General features: G+C 40.1%; 1 protein-coding gene across 2 annotated transcripts in view; it reads right to left on the reverse strand.

Moving 5' to 3' along the window:
- The window catches only part of SGCZ (sarcoglycan zeta), an 849,975-nt gene extending 844,984 nt beyond the window's left edge, over positions 1 to 4,991 (reverse strand). For both annotated transcript variants that reach the window (XM_073219083.1, XM_073219082.1), the window contains exons 1-3: positions 4,680 to 4,991; positions 4,542 to 4,583; positions 1,157 to 1,264 (exon numbers count right to left, since the gene is read on the reverse strand). The gene's annotated coding sequence lies outside the window, so the exon portion shown is untranslated. The remainder of the gene's footprint in view (positions 1 to 1,156; positions 1,265 to 4,541; positions 4,584 to 4,679) is intronic.
- Between the last annotated feature and the right edge of the window lie 1,009 nt (positions 4,992 to 6,000).

Here is a 6,000-nt window from a genome sequence, read left to right on the forward strand (position 1 = left end):
TCAGCAACTATTTATGAAGCACCTACATATAAGAAAATACACTGGGCTTCAGGGATGCAGTGAGGATGCTATGTGTTCCATTTAGCATATTGCCCATCTAATGGCCATAGCTAGAGCCTTTTATTGCATGCTGTAACTTCAGTTGTTATTAACAATTCCCTTAAAGCTTTCTGATGGCTTCCCATTACATTTTATCTCGCACAACTTCTCTTGTCCTTTCTGCCTGTTCATCTACTCCACCTGCAGCTAATATATGTTCAAAAACGTCTAGAGATAATACTATTTTTTAATGATGTATCACATGGAGAGAGGTAAATATAAAATGCATTGATTCAGATACTCAACAAGCCAAAAGATGCAAAATTAGGTATTCCTGCTGCAATGATCTCAACCAGTAATAAAGGTAGAGAAAATAGCCACAAGAATGCAGACGCCAGATGTAAAAGGCATTTTATACAGCCTCCACATAGTTTAAGGTATACACACTGACACTCATAATCATATACATCATCATTTTCAGTAAAAGAATTCTTTATTTCTCCATGAAAAACTTAAAATACCTAAGAAAATGGAGACAATCAACATTTCTCATTCACACTAAATATTTAGAGCAATATGCCTCATTATTAGCACCTGAAAATTCATCCAAGAAACTAATATCATATTGTATTTAATCACAATAACTAAATCACCTTGTCATTCATTTCACTGCTATGTGTAGCTAGAAGACCTGTAAATTTGCATTTATTTAGATAAAGTACTTATAAAGAGCGTAAGTGTTTTCTGTCAAATACAAATACACTTTCTTCACCCTTAAGTCCATCAATGGACCTTTCATGAAAACACATCCTTTCTAGAGTCTTCCCAAATTAAATAGAAATAGCTGATGTTTCAACATAGCAAAGAATATGGAACTTCTATGACTGAACTACTCCCAATCATATTTCTCACTCAAAATCTTTGCTTCCCAAATCATAGGCATACATGTCTTTCAGACACATCTCTTTTTAAACTGGAATATTTAAATTCTAAATTGCTGTTAAAGATATTTTATCATCTTACTTTACCTCTACGGGTGTGTGCATGTCTCTGCAACCTTTGTCACTGTTGTCTACTCCTTTCCTGAGCTTTTGTTGACATCTGATTTTTTTCTTACCTTTCCAAAGTCACCTTCTTATTCTCCTTTGTAGGTCTTTCTTTTCCCCTTTTCAAATCATTGTTCTCAATGTTCTCTCTGCTCAAGCGGGTGCACTCTACTTTTCTCCTGAAAATACCATCCAAAGCCCAACTTCAGTGATCACCTGAACAGTCCTGACACTCCTATTTCTATCTGCAGCTCAGATCTCTCTCTTGCTCTTTATTTATGTCTTCTTCTTTAACATCTGTCCCTGAACACACCAACATTATCTTATATTTAACACATAGATACATGAATCTATATATTTACTCCCCTAATTTGCTTATTTCCCTGCACACCTAATCTCAATTTAGAAATGTTAGGGTTGCTTTTATGTTTATTCTTCATGCTCCACCATCCAAATCAAATGTTGATTTTTTTCTATGACTTTATCTCCAAATTTTATCCTTAAAACATTTCCACTGCCATAGCTCTAGTTCAGCTATGCATCATTTCTTGCTCAACATCCTTTAATCCATGTTCTTTTCCACTAGCAGTTATATATCTCATTTATCTGTTTATAAAATGCAAGATTTACATCTTCTTCATCATCATTTTCCCTAGCTCAGTCCCTGGGACATTGAAGTACCACAGTATAAAAGCTGTACAATGTAGCTAGGTCTTATTATGTTCTAAACACTATTCTAGATGCTCTGGATACATGGTGGAACAAAACTGGGAAAGATCCCACCTTCCTGATGCTTACATTTTAGCAGGGGACAGACAATGAATAAAGATAATAAGTTAATTACCAGCATGTTCCCATGGAAAATGACTTCGAGGTGGGGTGGCGGGGGTGGGGAGACTAGATTGGAAATTAAATAAGGTGGCCTTAGTAGGATGACAATGACATTGTAGTAGAAACTTGAAAGAGATATGGAAGTTACACATGCATTTATTAGGAATAAAAACATTTTCAGGCAGAAGGAACAGCCAGTACAGAAGCCCTAAAATGAGAACACGCATCCTGTGCTCAAAAAGCATAAGAATGTCATGGCTAGAAGGAAGTGGCGAGGGGAACAGAAGCAGGAAATAATGTCAGGCAGCTACTAGGCATTTAGGGTCATTATTAGGGCTTAGGCTTCAGTTCTGGGTCATAATATTGGGTAAAATCCAATAAAGCTCCCTATGAGAGTAGTAATGATGGTTTCATAAACTGTCGGCTATCTCAGTATCTCCAATAAAATATCTTCATTTAAAAATATTGCTGTACATAACACTTGATTCTTTTAGTAAGTCTTCTACATCTGAAGTAGTCAAATAAAACCAACCTTGTTGACTGCACTGACTGGAAAGCTGGCCCTGGGTGTTTCTGACACTACAGCACACTGAGCACAGTTGCTCAAGCCGCCATGAGCAACAGGGTTTTGAAAATGTTCCTAATGGTCTGAGAGGAAAAGTGGCATCAAGCCCTGGTTAACCTCCGTAAGAAGCACGAATCCCAGCATCCTGCACATTTGTAACATGGCTGCTGCAGATCATGTATGAATGGAGAAGGTAGATTCTTGAAAGGAAGCAACCATCCACAGGTAATGAATGAGAAATGATACATTATTTTGAATCTACCTTTGAAGGCTGCTTTTGCTAGGAGGTCCTAAAGCTCCACGTTTATTTCCTTGGCCTAAAGAATTTTGATATTGATGGAAAGCCCTCTACAGTGCCATCAGTGACCCAGTGCACTGGGAAAACACCTTATTTAGGGCAGTGGTTCCATCAAACCCCCTAGGAAGACCTCAGGTGACTTCCTTTGCTTTAGACAGGCATCCAAGGAGGTGGTATTCCTTCCAATCTCGCCCCCTTATTCTTCCTGCCTCACCTAAAGGGGAAAAACTACAGTAGTGGAGAAATATTTTGATGATCACAACCCAGGGAAACAGGCCCACTAAAGAATATTTAATCAAAAGACTATACAGTGCCTCCCCTATTTCACCACCAAACACAGGGTTCCAAGGTGACAACAGTGGATCACAGCGGACAGAGCTACAAGACTCACTGTCTCTAAGGAAATTAGGGAAGCTCAGAGTCAAGAGGGGAGGCAGAAACAAGCCCTTTAAAGGAAATTTAAGGCTCTCTCACCTATAACTATAGCAAACACAGCTCAGCTCCTGGCCACATTAACATAAATCCTCACAAAAAAGAACTATTTACCTTAGTTCTCATTAGCCCATGAGATGTGTCTACCTACCAACAAAATTACAATGAATGCAGAAAAGCAAACGAGAAAAACAAAACAAACCCTGAGGAGACAAATCATCAGACTGACATGGATATGTTGCAGATGTGGGAATTAAAAGACAGAGAAGTTAAAATAACCGTGATTAAACATGCCAAGAGCTCTAATGGCCAGGGCAGTGAAATATTTTAAATGTTGAAAGAAAAAAAAAACCTAGAATTCTATATCCAGCAACATTTTCCTCAAATGTGGTAGAGAAAGCAAGACATCTTTGGCAAAGTCAGAGGAATTCATTGCTATCAGACCTTCCTTACAAGAAATGTTAAAGGAAGTTCTTTAGGTAGAAAGAAAGAAGAAGAAGGGGGTGGAAAAAGGGTTTAGAAATGCAGCTCTACACAAAGAGCTATGGAAAAGCAATAAGGTTAAAAAAATCATTTTTCTTATTAGCTCTTTGGCAATTGGGTGCCATGCTTCAACATATCCACTGTGCTGTGACTTTAGTAAAGTCATCTTGCTGGTTAAAGACGTTGAGTGTAGCATATGAAGCAGCACATAAATGGCAGAAATACTCTAAGATACTGGAAAGAGAAATTGGGAATACTCATGAGATAACTACACTACCAGGAAGCAGGATAGTTTTAACTAAAAATGGATTTGGATTGGTTTAAAAAGTATAATAGAAACTCCAGGATAACCAGTAAAAAAATGTTTCAAGAGGATAATATGCTAAGAGAGGTGATAAAATCAAGTATCAAGGTAAAAAACAGTTCACAATTAGAAAGCAATCAGAAACAACCTGGGACAGGATTGCTGCAAGGTAGAGAAGCTGATCATGTCTGGTCAAGCAGGAAAAAAGTTTATTCGGTAAATATTAAGCGAGAGGGCTGGAGGAGCAGGTTTAAGCCTCAGCTTCCACAAGCAACGCTCTGAACCACGCCACGGAAAGGGCAATGAGTAAAACCACCGATTCTCGCACTTGTAATAAACGGGAAGTACCACAGGTTTTTCTAATTTGTTTCAAAGAACCTGATTTTACTGCAGCTGCGCCGGGTCTAGCTCTGGGACGCAGGCAGGACGCGCCCCGCCGCCCCGCAGGCCCGGGGGACCGGCCGTCGTCCTCCGCGAAGGCGGAGGCTGCGCGGCCCGTCCTTCCGCGCTCTGCTCCCTTGCGGACCGGCCTCTCCTGCTCACCTTCCTCGTTGGCGGCGAGAAGGCAGCGCGTCTGGGCTCCAGCTGCAAAGGAAGAGAGGAAGCAAGTTTTCTGGCTTCTCCCAGGAAGGTAAGACTCACAAGGGAGGGTTTCCATACCTGCGGAACTTTCGGACTTACCTTCTAAAGTTCTAGGCAGCAAAAACCATGAGCCTCAAAGATACTGAGAACCTTTCCAGTTTACATCGCTGCCTGTTGGCTCAAAACTTGGAGAGCTTCCGGAGGAATTTAAAATCTGAAACTGACCCCGCGAGCCTGGAGGGCGTGGAGACACTGAAGGCAGGTCCTCCAGGTCGGCAGGTGGCAGGTATAGTGGGTAAGGGGCTCACCTACGAAGCTTGCCCTGGGCGGCCCCCGGGCGAGAACCCCACGCCCGCCAGAATCTTAGGAGCGTGTGCAGCAGCTTTGGCGGGTTGGGTCCGGGATCCGGACCAGGTGATCTCAATAAGACGGCGCTTTCCCGAGCCCCGCCCCGCGGGGGCGCCAGCTGTGGGATGACAGGCAGCACGCGCACAGCTCACAGGTCAAACTGAAGCCACGTCCTCTCCATGACCCCCCTCCAACCCTGGCAGAAATTCTCAAACATGCCGATTCCATTCATTGAAGGAAAAAAATTTATGTTAATACTCAAGATTACATAAGGAATGAAAAAGCATTTGCATTCATACAAAAACCTCATGAGGATTTCTGCTTTAAGAAAAAACATCTCTAGGCTGCCTTTTACCAGTAAGATGACTTAAAGTCGCAGCACAGTGTAGGTATGTTGAAGCACGACACCCAGATGCCATGCTTCAAATTACCCAAAACTTTTGGTTACCTACAAGTTTCAGAAAATTCTGTGAAAAATCCATAAGAATCAGAAAGATGTTCAAATAAAATAATTCTTAGTTCAACTTTCTAGCACCAAACTTTTCATTGTGTGTAAATCGATATGCATTGAACTTTTTACTTGTAAAAAATATTTTAAGAATCAACAAATAACAAGCTAAGAGTCAATGAATGCACAAGAAGACATTATAGCTAACTCATAAAAAATGAGCATTAGTTACTTCTTAATCACACAGCCCAAACTGCTATTTTTGTGTCTTAAATAGAAATATCTTGGTTTGAAAAATTTCATGCAGTTTTGAATGGGGCTTAATTTATAATCAGGTTTTCTTTTCTCGTTTGGAAGAATCTGTTTTAAAAATAAAAGCATCAGAGCTTGGCATGAAGTATAAGGTTAATTGAGGTATTTCTGTGTAAGTTGTTAACTAGTTGAAGAACCTGTAACCTGAGTAATAATAGATATTTCTCTAAATGCATATTATATTGTCCTTATGTAGGCAAAATCTAGTGATCCTTCATGTTATTGCAACATGTCACAGTACAGCATATATATTCTCATACTTTCTGATGAAAATACAGCAGGAAACAAAGCATAAAATGAAAAACTACGAAT

Source organism: Manis javanica, chromosome 12 (assembly GCF_040802235.1).
Source record: "Manis javanica isolate MJ-LG chromosome 12, MJ_LKY, whole genome shotgun sequence".
NCBI lineage: Eukaryota > Metazoa > Chordata > Mammalia > Pholidota > Manidae > Manis > Manis javanica.